This window comes from Mizuhopecten yessoensis, unplaced genomic scaffold, assembly GCF_002113885.1.
Source record: "Mizuhopecten yessoensis strain PY_sf001 unplaced genomic scaffold, ASM211388v2 scaffold6135_1, whole genome shotgun sequence".
NCBI lineage: Eukaryota > Metazoa > Mollusca > Bivalvia > Pectinida > Pectinidae > Mizuhopecten > Mizuhopecten yessoensis.
In genome coordinates, this window is record NW_018406397.1 from 9,493 (window position 1) to 23,796 (window position 14,304).

Genomic DNA, 14,304 nt, shown 5'->3' on the forward strand with positions numbered 1-14,304 from the left:
GTTTATCTTGGCGGTGACGTAACGTGGATTACTACGCCGTGGTTGGTGTCCGTACCTGGATAAGGTGGTTTCCATATTCTATTTATACTTTTGATTCTTCCATATGCACGCGCCATATATACCTTATTGAGGGGGCGATGTCAAAATTTGATTAAATTTGTAGAAATTCACCCCTGAAAACACATTATAACCCTTTCAATTGAAAGGTTGAAATAGTTCATTGTGAAGCTTCAGGGGCGAATGAGTTAATGATAACGCAATAGTACAATTTCCATATGAAAGCAACAAACTGTTCCTGTGGTTATCTGTAGCAGATTCTTTAGCAGTAAGAGTCATCAACACTTATTTGTATTCCTCCGATCCGTCCAAAGTAACACGATAAAAAAAAAAAATGGTTCGGTGTCCTTTTATTTCGTAAGTTTGTAGTTTAAATCCTTTAGGCAAAACACTCGCCATTTATTTAAAAGAAATCTACATATATATAGGTCATCGGGACGAAATCTGGTAAACCTCCTATATCTGATCGTAACACCAGTGTTTATATTCGTTTACCTGGGCGGCGGATGTGGTGTGTATTATAACTCCGGGATTGGTGTTCGTGCCTTGATTAGGTGATTTCCATATTCTATTTTACCCCTGTCATTTTCTTTACAAGCAACATCCACCATACAGCAATGTGAAACGGATACATATATTGAACAGGGAAATAGGAAATATAGGTTTAAAGGTAAGGAGAACGATTTCCCTTAGTAACAAGTCTCAAGTAACAAAAATGAAAACGTGAAAGAGAAACAGCACTCGTTAGTGACAACGTCATGGTCCGATTTTGTTTTTTATTGAATTAGAGGACTGATACAGTCAATTAATTAAGGAACATAGCTAGAGAAACGGAGCATGAATAAATGTAAGGAAAACGATTTACAGAGTAACAAGATTGAATTTGAATCAACCTTCGAATTTGTTAATGATGCCATGGTCTAATTTTGGGGGTTTGAACAAGTGACATTAACAAAACGTTGCCTAGTTCGTTCTTTAGATGAGATGCCCTTTGGAGTAGGAGTAATTAAGGATCATTTGTCATTATAAATTCCATCAACAGTGTCATTTACCTACCAATGGTTACTGCGTCATAGTTAACATTAACTAAATGACTTTGTTTTATTAGATAAAACAACGGAATAATTGTCCAAGAAAATAGCCACATTGCACAGTTCTATTCAGTTCATTTCATTGGAGTCTTCTATTTAGTTACTGGCTCTACACGTTCCTTATGAAGACACAATGCGGGCTAAGTTGAGCGTGTTGTTGTTTGATGTCAACGATTTGACTTAAAGATGATGAACTGATACCACAGCAGAAACATTGAATATTCCCTTGTCCAAATTCTGAAAAATTAGAACAACTGGAATGTTTTACGATTGTTCGGTTCACAGTTTTGGCATTTTATCTTTACATATTATCGTATTTTACTCATGTATATTCAAAGAACATTTCATTATAATGTTTTTATTTAACAACGATATATAAATATTATATATTTAAGGAGGCACGGTAGTCAAGTGGTAGGACGCCGGGCTCGTGACCGAACGGTTGCGGGTACGAGTCGCGTCACGACACTGTGTTGTATCTTTGAACAAGATACTTTACTCCGCTTGTTTCACTCTACTCAGCTGTAAATGAGTATGTGGTTGGGTATTGCTAGAATGGTTGAAGACTGTCACTGCAGGTATGGCGTAAGAATTATACCTGCTGCCCCATTGCATGATCGTAAGAGGCGACTAAATTTGGTATCTTATCTTTTCTCTTCTTTCTAAACAACTTTCTTCTTCCTAATGTCTCCCTTGACAATGCCTCACTTTTGGTCTTTAGTTTAGCGTTCGCCCCTGTGAAGAAGGCTTTGGGTTCTGTACCCTTGCCGAGACATACCAGAGTCTGTAAAAATTGTAGTTTCTACTCCTGCTTAACGCTCAGCAATTTAGGAGTGGGACGACTGGTTCGCCCGTTGTCAGTTTAACGTGACCGGTTGGGGTGTTCTGCTGATTGTCTTCGGCAGTATGTTTCAGTGAGGTAGCACTATAAAATCGGCATCAGTTCCGTGCTATCACAAGGAGACAAACACGAACATAGCGCAGGTCCCCAAAACACACACACATACACTACACGCATGCATCTTGCACACATGGGAGGCCGTCCTTGAATGACCATAGCTGTTGATAGGACGATAAACGATAATAATCCAAACCAAACCAAACCAAACGATGTTTAATGCTAGCTGTGAACGCCGAAATGGCAGCACCGGCTGTATGCTCCCGAGGAAACTAAGAAATATATTGGCTGGTTGCAAAGGCCCTATAACCACGGATAATATTTTGTGAACCGTTTTGAGACGACCTACGAACTAGGTTGGGACAAACGGTATATAAGAACCTCGAATTATTATTATTATTATTAGTAATCGTGTTAAATAATTTCTGCTTACTTATCGAAAGATCATTATGATGACAATATAAATAATACGTCAATAAGATATTTACCGGTAAGATAAAATCCAGCAGCAACGAGATCATCAATATCCAGGGCCCCACTGTATCCACTCCAATACAGGAAGGACTGTCTGCGGTTCGACTCGTGTCTAAAAGGGTTGAAGAACAAACACCCAGGAGATCGTTGGACATGGAAATCATACGGACTTGTGCCGTTCAGTCTTGCAGCGTCGGCCTGCAGTCCACAGGCAGTGCATACTACTGTTGAGGTGTTGGGATTTATACAGGTAAATCCTCCTCCCACGAGCGGTTCTATTGGAATATGCATGTAAGACCAACCCCTGAAACTTGCTTCTCGTTGGCAGTCATTAGGTATCTCAAAAATAGGGTCATGTTCCAGGGGTTGATTCATCGTCACACTGAAAAGACCAAATTTTAAGTACAGAGAAAGAATAATAGTTTGTCAATGCAACCCAGAACATTCCTCTCAGTTTTATTTTAAAATTCAAACTGCTATACTGGTATAACAGCTAACATAATGCTTAAAAAACGAATTTAAAATAAAATGTTCCATAGACATTCAATATAACCATAATCGAATTGCCTGTTGAAAAATAACCACACCCCTGATCAACCAACTACAAACCGACAAAGACCCAAACAAACATAAAACACACATGCACACAAATACTCAGCTGCATGTAGATTATTATCATTTAACTGCTGCTGTCTCACGTACCTTCAAAACATCCTTGCGAACAGGCTTTGAATCGAATGATTGCTTGGAAAGAACTATGTTAACCATTGCTTTGATTCGTCGCGAAAAACCAAATACGCCAAACTCCTCAAATCTGCCACATAAATTGTTTCTATCAAACTATGAACTTACAATCGTCTACCCTGGTTTTTTCTGTTACAGAAACATTTTGGTAGCCGTAGAATCCATGCTGTCGCATAATTTGTTTACATTTGCAAATGGCTCACCGACTATCATTTGACCTCTCTGTTTTCAGGTCAAATACTCTAGAAAGGAGTTAACGATCTGTATTCACAGGGTATATCAGTAATTTCATTTCTGCTGAAATTGCGAAGAGATCTAAAACTACAACACCATATTACCTTATTTGTCAACGTCGAAGATCTCGTTATATAATTGAACCTACCTACTGTTATTACTTAAGATTTGTAAACATTAAACCAAGTGGAAAACTAATATCACAGCTGATATACACACATACGCGACTGTTGACTCGCAAATAATTTTGCAAAAAATAGTTCTATATATAATGAATCGATAAAAACAATCCAGTTATTTGTGCTTCAAGTTCTGAAATGAAAACATATAAATATATAGTTGTAGTCATTGTAACACGATGAAAAGGACTTAATCAAATAATACGTTGCAAGTACAGGTTTCAAGAGGCGTGGCGTTTACAGAGGCGGGAGGAGCTTAGTAACTCTTGAATTTTGATTGTGCTCCACTGATCATGCTGAGTAAAGTGACATCTACTTCCGTCACATTATCAGGCTTTAATCTCAGAACTTAAGTATTCAATGTATCACAACTTCATCAGGATATAAACACATTGAACGAATCAACAAAGCACTTCACTGTTTCCTTCGATGTCATTATTTTATACAGGGGCCTACATTGCAGAGGTTGATATGTTCGTTGCATATTTTCTACGAAACAGTGAGTATTAGAGAGTAATGAGAAAAACTGTTAAACTCTGGGGTTGGCATGCTTTAATCATAATGTACATGAAATAAAGTATTTCATAGCTTATTATTCTTTATGATATACACATTATAAGATAACTCACCAATTGTCCAATTTCTTCTCCTATGTGTTGTTACTTATTGATTATATGGAACTGATTTGTGTCGAACGCTTTATAGTGGAGGATTTTGTGACCTTTCATGTATAAGGTTACAATGCGCGCGCACTCCTCTGATTACTATTATGCCTACAACAAACGAATCACAGAAACGTGTAACTCCGCCTATATGTGAATCATATGCCAGCTTACAAAGAAACACTTTATTCAACATTTTGTATTTATTAAAGAAAATGAAGCCAAATGTCGTAATAAGGTAGTTATTACAGAAAAAAATATTACATTATAAAGTTATTATTTTGTTATTTTGCTAAATAGTAATTGCAAAAACAAAACACCACACGCACACATTTACAAATTCATTTTATTTATATTTCAGTTCAATTGTTTCGAAATGTATTCTGTTGCTTATTATCAATAATGTAAAAAACATAGTTGGGCATTGTTTCGAAGACCGCAAATTTCCCAAAATAATTAGCAACAAACTTCTGTTTTCTTTATCCGTTAAAGGTTATCACATTCAGTCCTAAAATCGCTCTCTTTTTTTATAAATGAATAATCTTTTTTATATTTATCTGAACTTAATCTATTCATTTCTAGCTGTATGCTAAAATACATTAAAATGAATATTTGCGTTTCTTGCAATTGGAACTAGTGTTGCAATACTCTTAAAACCTTAGAAATAGCATACATGTGGATAGCTTTTTACCCAACTTTCAGCTTTTTCTGGTTGATGTAACTTGTTCAAATTTGTCATTCACATTAAATTATATTTTGGTCAAAAACTCAATTAATAGTTTTTAATAGGTAAATTATGATAAGACAAGATCCTTTATAAGTAAATCGATTTTTCAGTGTTTAACATAACAACAATTCTAAGAGGCTTATTTTCATTTCGGGGTTTTTAAGGGTGTATGTCATTGTAAAGAAACTAAGGTTTATTTCCTAGACCGGTTCGTTTTCATGTTGGGCTTATTTGTGATATTTATGTCACCTCTTTTTCCTGGTCAACGACTGTGCTACGAGGTGGTAATTATAATTTTTAAATGTTTGAGAAACGAACAGTTTATGTAATTTACTCGGCATATAATTACCGAATTAAGTGTTTAAATTGTCTATGGTAGTTAGTGTACCTTCTCCAGTAACTATTGTGGCTACATCAAGATTAATATTTCAAGTTTTGCAACCTGCCTTTTTGGGTTATTGTTCTGTTCTTAATTGGTATATTCAACTGAGTAAAGAAAAAAAAATTAGAAAAATTGCAAAGTAATTTGAATTTTATCGATTTTTGAATTTAAGAGCTTTCATATTTAATCTAAAAGATACTTTTTATGTTGTTCAAGTAACGTGGCCGATTCATTAATTATTTCTGAGATCATTACACATCCGTGTTATTGTAATAATGAACAAATAATCTATGGTTCCTTTATACATAACTTAACGGATTTGGATGAGATGAGCTATTACTTATTATCTCATGACTTGTTTTGGTAATAATTTTCGATAATTCAAAGGACAAAGTTTTCTAACCATTATTTAATTAATCATGTTTTACATCTTAATACGTTTTCAAACTAGTGCGTTAGGTTACTTGATATTTGTTTAATGATTTTTTTATGTTGTATGTATGCACTTTCTTTTATTAAATCGTAATTAAATTGTAAACTGCATTGTACATCAGCTCAAAATAAAATATTGATGTTTCTTTTAATAACGTTAGAAGTAGGAAGGTAGAGGAGAACTCTCAGAAACAAAAACTGTGTGTATTTATTATTTATTATTTATTTCTAAAGATTGAGTGTATGTTTTAGTATTATATAAATATTCACTCTTAGAGTTAAAATGAGAATACGTGAATACTGAGCTCTATCACAACAATCTGTACATTTGAAATAGTGCGTTTTATAACAAAATGTTGACACTTTTTTTCCAGTACGATACGAATATTTAAGCATTGAACTGTTTTTGCATGATATTTTTGATCTATTTGAATGACACAGCTTTGCAAGTAAAAATCATTATCGGAAAAAGTTGGCCAAATCCAAGCAAAATGTGTGAACATCGTTTGATTCTGTCATGGTTAGATCAGCACAGTGTAACAGACGATACTGTTTTTCTGATAAATTGTTAAATTGTTGTAATAAAAGATTTTTTTTGATTAATTTCTTACACATTTACAATTACATTGTCAAGTCTCACAATACCCAGCGATATTTCATCTGCAGCTATGTTTTTTTACATTGGATATTGTAGTTCCGGTCAGTGTTGTATTAATACGCTAATAATTGTCTCGTACTGCATGGTAATTAAAGTCCCATCAATAACACAGCTTTCAAATAAACTATATAGTGACAATGCCATGCAAATGTAAGTTAGCATAAGTATAGTTTGTACACAATTGTGTTTGTATTATTTGTTTACGCGGACGTTATACCGGTAGGTGATTCCCCTATCTATTTTTAGCGTCCCTGTGATTCGCTGTATGGAGGTCCTCTTCCCATTGAATAGCGATATCTTTGATGATGAAGAAACATTTGAGCATAAGTATGGAATGAACAATTGTGATTGTAACAATGTAAACAGAGTAACCGACTTGTTAAGTTCAATAAGCTGACAAGTTATAAACATCGTCATTCCTGAACGTGTGCATTTAACACAACGATTATTGACTCATAGATATTTTTATGCAGAAAGTTTTCTTGATATTCAGCTGATCAAATAACTCACCGAATATCTGATCTCTTCTAAATGTTAATTGATAGAACTTTTCTTGCCCACTACGTTGATTGTGACCGTAAAGATGGGATTGTACAACGCAAGGTTAGCGTAAGTCCTCGCTCGAAAGGTTGTGCTCTGCGACCCAAGTGATTATATGCATATGGATTAGATATCAATGTCAGAGTTTGCTGTGAGGGGCCACACAAGTCAGCCTGATAACAAGTCAGTGTTGTGTGAATTGTGGAGCCTCCAACAGCTAATTCTGTACACAGTTTAACAGAGAGACAAAATTACAATTAAATTGATTCAAATTCAACCGCTCATTGTAATGATCCCAAATTGTATCCACCTCTTCTTCTCCATTTTACTACCGAAAAAAATCAATTTCAAAACGACTTTTCAGTCTCAAGTTATCTTGTCCGCAAACAGACATTGATGTGATTTTTCAGGACTCATTTAACGATAATTGCTCTGGTGACCATGCTGTACTTCTGATGAACAGGAAAATCAACACCATTTGTACAAAATCACTTCAGATAAATAAAAATATCGTTTGAGAAAATAATACAAGAAACGAAATGAAATTGAAAAAGTAAATGCACCTAGGTCAATGACTAGGGAACGAGATTAAGTGTATTACTGCCGAATGCAGTATATAAGTTATTTGCGTGAGTAAGTATAGTTACGGCAGAAACTATAGATTACCATTTTCAAGTATTATCACATCAATTGTTGGGTTATTGTCATCATAACAGTATATCAGTGGAAAGCAAAAAAGAATTAAAATAGCACTTAGAGGGCATGTCACACAGATAAACAGACAGGCATGTCACACAGATAAACAGACAGGCATGTCACACAGATAAACAGACAGGCATGTCACACAGGCAAACAGACAGGCATGTCACACAGATAAACAGACAGGCATGTCACACAGATAAACAGACAGGGATGTCACCGAATAAAATCACGATAGACATTAAACACGAGAAAATAACTCCACATTTAGACTGTGTGCACAGGTACTAGCTTCGTCTGTCAATACACCCAGTTAATATTTTGGGTGTATTGACATCATCCTCGATACCCCAGGGGTTACGCTCCTTTTTCGCTTGCGTAGAGAGCGAAAGTAAGCGTAGCTCCTGGTGTATCGAGAATGTATGACACGCGAGTTACTGTGCTCTTTGTGTTTGTGTGTGTGGATTCGAAGAAGTTGGTTTCAATGAGAGAAAGAGAGTAGATATTCAGTATTCGTGTAATAAATAACTGGTTATCCACAATGTTTACTGTCATTGTAATGCTGACCGCATTATCATTGTAAAATACAGCTAATTTTACAGGTACATTACATTGACATGGACACGCGTACGCACAACACGTTGTCGTGTTAACATCGTTTGCTATGCCATCATACAAATGAATTATTTTGGTCGTCCCATTTTGTGAAAATGATTGATATTGATATTAGTTATTAACTCACGTTCTAACATAAATATCCGATTATATACTTATAGATATTATGTGTACGCTTTGCTTATATCTATAAAACAAACACTGACATATACATATTACTTGTGTTTTGGATGGCATGTGTCCAAATCACGTTAGAGAGGACCCGAGTTAAATTAACACTCGGAGGTTTCTCTATTAAAGCAGACAACTGAGAAATGTCAAAGCAGCTAAAAAAATCACTTACCAGCAGCAACTATGCAACTGTATAATGATGTCTTCAACAACACAAGCTAACTGTGATTAAGATGCCGCAGCCGTTTATCCGACAACCGCGGTCACGTGATTCACCAAAGAGCACAAGTGGGGAAATTCCCTTTTCGTTTGTCGGTATATGTGTATGTGAGAGTGAATTGTTAAATGAATTGTTAATGCCTTTAAATTTTACTAAATGCACCTCTAGGAAGGTTAAAAAAGTTCGAGTGGAGGATAAACCATGGTTTAACGAAGTTTGTAAAAACAGATATATTGAATACAAAAACGCATTATTTAATTCTAATTCACTTGAGTCAGAGGAAAATAAGAACATTATTATATCTAAAAAGCGTAACTATAAAAAACTGGAAACTAGATTAAAGCGTGAATATATAGATCAACAAGGTAATATGATGGATTACTTGCGAAAAAGTAACCCTAAGGCTTTCTATAGTAGATTCAAGAAAAGAAAAAATAACGATAAGGGGAATCTTAGTGAACAAGATTTTTTTAAGTATTTTAGCGAATTGTCTTCAACGGAACCTGTTGAGAATGAAATGGTTAATGAGTTTTTAAATAATTATGATGTTAATGTACCAAATACTATGTTTCAAGAATTAGATGATCAGATATCTGATAGTGAAGTGTTTAAAGCTATCAATAAATTGAGTAACTCGAAGGGGTATGGTCCAGATCTTCTGATTAATGAGTATTTTATCAAGGGTAAAGAGGTACGTATGCCATGTCTTGTGGTACTGTTTAACAATGTTTTTAAATCTGGTTTTTATCCTACATCATGGTCGGTAGGTAATATAATTCCTATTTTTAAGAAAGGAGACAAGAACGATACCAATAATTACAGAGGAATTACTTTAGTAAGTTGTTTAGGGATTTTTTTTACATCAATTCTTAATGAGCGTCTTGCTAATTTCGATAGTGACTATTGTAAATTAAGTGATGCTCAGTTTGGTTTTAAGAAGAATTTATCAACTATTGACGCTATATTTGTATTACACACATTAATAAGTAAAACCCTGAAAAATAGAAATAGACTGTATTGCTGTTTTATTGATTACAAAAAAGCTTTTGACTTCGTTAATAGACAGAATCTGTGGTACAAACTTATCAAAGAAGGTATAGAAGGAAAGATGTTGAATATTATACGTTCTTTGTACAGAGATGTAAAATGTTGTGTAAAGTATAACAAAAACATGTCAGATTTTTTTCAATGTAAAAATGGATTATTTCAAGGGGAAATTATGTCTCCTCTATTGTTCTCTTTGTATGTCAATGATTGCGAAATGAATTTTTTAACAGAAGGGTGTCCTTCTATAGAGCTACAAACTATTAATATATTTTTAATGATGTATGCAGACGATATGGTGTTATTGGCCGAAACCTCTGAGGGATTGCAGAAAATGTTAGATACTTTATTACTTTATACAAATAAATGGAATCTTACGGTTAATACTTCTAAAACCAAGGTGATGGTTTTCCGTAACGGAGGTAAATTAAGAGATAAAGATAAGTGGTACTTTGATGGAGGTGTTTTAGATATTGTAGATGAATTTAATTACCTGGGTATATTAATGAATTTTAATGGTAAATTCAAAAAAACTCAACAAAAAATCGCTGAACAAGGAAGAAAAGCATTGTTTTCAGTATCAAACGTGTCTAAGAAAAAATATTTTAACGTTGAAACTCAGCTTCATGTTTTCGATACATATGTCTGTAGTATTTTTAATTATGGAGCGGAAGTTTGGGGCTTTCATAAAGCACCAGATATAGAGAAAATACATTTAAGTTATTGTAAAAGATTATTAGGGGTTAAGAAATCTACTGCAAATTTTATGGTTTACCAAGAATTAGGAAGATTGCCTTTGGAAATTATTAGGAAATTTAGAATTTTTAAATACTGGTTAAAATTAAAACAAACTGACAATTGTGTTTTACATGCATGTTATCAAGAAATGTTAGAAAATGGTAGTGAATGGATGAATGGAGTAAGAAACGAACTATTTAGAATGGGAGTAGGGTACATATGGCAATATGGAGATACCTATACATCCGATTATATTATGAATATTATTAAAAGCAGAATGTGTGATATATTTACGCAAGAATGTAAAGAAAAAATAGATTCATCTTCTAAGTGTCCATGTACAAGTTTATTGGCGAAAATTTCTGTTTACAACCATATTTAACAAAACCCATAGGAAATACAAATCTGAAAGAAATTACAAAAATTAGACTATCATCTCACAAATTAAATATTGAAATTGGTAGGTATAACAATGTAGATAGGATTGAAATAACATGTGCATACTGCAACAGTGGGGATATCGAAGATGAATTTCATTTTATATTAAAATGTGAATGTTATTTAGATTTAAGAAAGCGTTTTATTAAGAAATATTACTATGAAAGACCTAGCATGTATACATTTATCCAACTTATGGAAACTGGGAACAAAAAACAGTTAACAAATTTAGCCAAATATATTAAACTGAGTAATAAGAAAAGAAAAGACTATGTACCTATATAAAGAGGAATGTCTCTCTACACTATATATACCAATGGGTATGTGAGTGTGTATTTGTGGGTGTGGGTGTATTTGTGGGGGTGTATATGGGTGTGAGTGATTGTATTGTTTATCCTTGTATATATGTTTATTTTGAACTGTTGAGCCGTAAGGTTCAAGGTAATAAAGAACTGAACTGAACTGAACACATTTAAATTATTGGTTGCACACGACGTTTATGGTGATGTTTTATGAGGACAACCATAATTGGAATAAATATTAGTAAAGAACATAATTAATCGTCAAAATACAAAACAAAACATATCGCAAACTATAAAGACGCATTGTACTTAAATCTATCGACTATCATTCATTTAATTTATTTTGTCTGTCAATCAAATGAAATGCAGAATTAAAATTTAAACGCGAAAGGATCATTTAAAGAAAATGTCAACCCTTCAACAGTTCCTCAACTTTTAAATGCCGGTATGGACTAAGGAGAGAAAACGTTTCTATTCAGCTCTCTTGAGATTGGTTTTGTTTTGTTTTTATTATGTTAAACGTCCTACTAACAGCTTAGGTCATTAAAAAGATGTAAGTATAAATAAATGAATATACCGAAGGACATTAGTTTAATGTTGTATCGAATTAAATATCTGCGAATAACCGAATAAAAAAGCCAGAACTCATAATCAGCCGCCACGGCGATCCAGCCAAAGTATACATTTTACATTTATGGTCCTATAACACACATTTTCGCTATTGGTGACAAACTTAGTAAAATCCGGCATGGCTTTATGTAAGTTTGTCAGCAATAGAAATGTGTGTTTTAGTATCATAACAATATTTGCTAAAATATTGACATTCGATAGAGTAGTTACGTTTGATTTAGTTATTTCGAGCAGTTCTTTGAACAGCAAATTAAGCCTTGACAATAATGGAATTGATGACGTCACAATAGAGATAGATGACGTCACTATAGCAAATGTTGTTATAGTCTCACACAAATATTTGCCTTTTCAATGCGTTGCAATGGAAAGATGTTAGTGAAACACAGAAGTTGTTTTTAATCAGACGATGGCGTTTGTACTGTATTTATTATAAAAACAATAGAAAATACAGAAGAATACATAAATCTGCTATTAATTGCAAAATTTGCCTATTTTCGTTTCTCGTAACAATGACACAAATCAATTTTCAGAATTTATTTAAGAATAATGCAATAATGCCAATTTAAACACCTTGCACAATTAAAACTTACTCAAGTACATAATCTTTGATACGAATACACGATTAGTGAAATGTAATATTCATCAAAAGACAGACAGACAGTGCTGGTTTGTGGAGTTCTTAAGCCATAGACTATAATAAATGTGTTTCCATCGCTTGATATAGAATTGTCATTTTTTTGGAATAATCTACCACAAAGAGTAAATGCATCTTATCATGTTAGTCGTCTTCGGGCAATTTTGCATATGCCGTATTGAATTACGTATTAGTAGCTCAGTTTTTCATTCCTACTAGATAATTTCTAATATGACTGCATAGTCCTTATTTTGGTGATACAAACAAACTATGAATAAATAAACAAAATTCCTTCACAGAAATGGTAAAATGATAAATTGTAACACATGGTTTTATGTCTTTATCTTAATTTTCATATTTTGAGAACATTAAAAAAATATTTATTTGCTATGCATATTTATTGAAACATCTTTCATATCGCCTACACTCAGTGAAAGTTTTACGTGTCCAAAGGTGCTGTTTGGCTATATCAGGACTATAAGTGCATTATTCTCAGGCGAACTACGTCGCTCTGTCCTATATATATGAAATTTGTATAACATATGCTATCTTTAAGACGTGTTTGGCATTATACTTCGTTATATATTCTTTTAATAAAACACGATAAAAAGTTACAGCATAGGATACACATTATATATTTAATTAGTCGATTGTATCAATTGACATGATATGATCGTTTTAAGACTAACTCTCAATTGATTTGCTGAATGAAATGTTAAAGAATGAGCCGAAATACCCGTGTATTTATAACTTCTCTTATTAATTTCTGTAATTCCCTTATACGTTACATATAAGAATATAGTAATTCTTCTTTAATTTTGTCTTAATGTTACACATGGATTACTTTTTCAAGATCTCGGAATATTGTTGTATCTAGGCAACTTCAATTGCTAAACCATGTTTCAATCAACAAAATGTTGTTCAATATGTATTGTTTTATAAATTTATTTATGTAACAAAGACGGTTTCGTTCTTCATGAACATTTATTTCATTTCATTTAAGCATATTTAAGACATTCAAGACCCTACAGGGAAACAATACAAACTAATTAAATTCTAGTTAAAAGATATGCTTTACATTTATCTAAATTACTCGAAAGTTTGAAACATGAGTTAACATTTACTTTATAATGAAATATACATTTCATTATACAGATACCAAAATACATTACATTTATTCAAAACTTAATAAATCATATATACGTGTCCAATACAGAATTGTACACGAAGTACGTTATCTATGTACCTACCCCAACAATGGGTCAAGGGTCTGAAGATGAAATATCGGTAAGATTCGTCAATACGACATACTGTAGACTAGCTTGGTAACAACTGAAATACAATGAAATATTTATATACTTAAGATATTAAAATTAACTTCAAATAATGTACTCATCAAAATGATCGATGACGGATATTCACAAAATGGCAATTCAGGAAAAGAGATAATTTATCCAAATCGATGTTATTCTAACTTACATATATAGATATTACAGTAAGAATAATAATGCCTATAGTTAAATTATTAAAATACATTAGGTACGTACCAATTATTTCGATTCCCCGAACTACTTTTCTAGCTCTGTCCACTGAACATGTCAGCTGTCAAATGTATGATATGAATGACTTACCCGCCAAACTGACACAAAGACACTGACCATATAAAACCAAAACGAGGCACTTGCATACACACTCTTACCTTACACCTACCAGGTACATGCATACCACAGGTAAC

The 14,304-nt window shown here is 33.3% G+C and overlaps 1 long non-coding RNA gene across 1 annotated transcript; it reads right to left on the reverse strand.

The window, feature by feature from the left end:
* Nucleotides 1–824: 824 nt before the first annotated feature.
* Nucleotides 825–8,820, reverse strand: LOC110451627. Its single transcript, XR_002463097.1, has 3 exons — nt 8,736–8,820; nt 2,535–2,902; nt 825–1,385 (listed from the first exon to the last, which is right to left on the reverse strand). It is a non-coding gene; the product is annotated as an uncharacterized LOC110451627 (long non-coding RNA).
* Nucleotides 8,821–14,304: the final 5,484 nt, after the last annotated feature.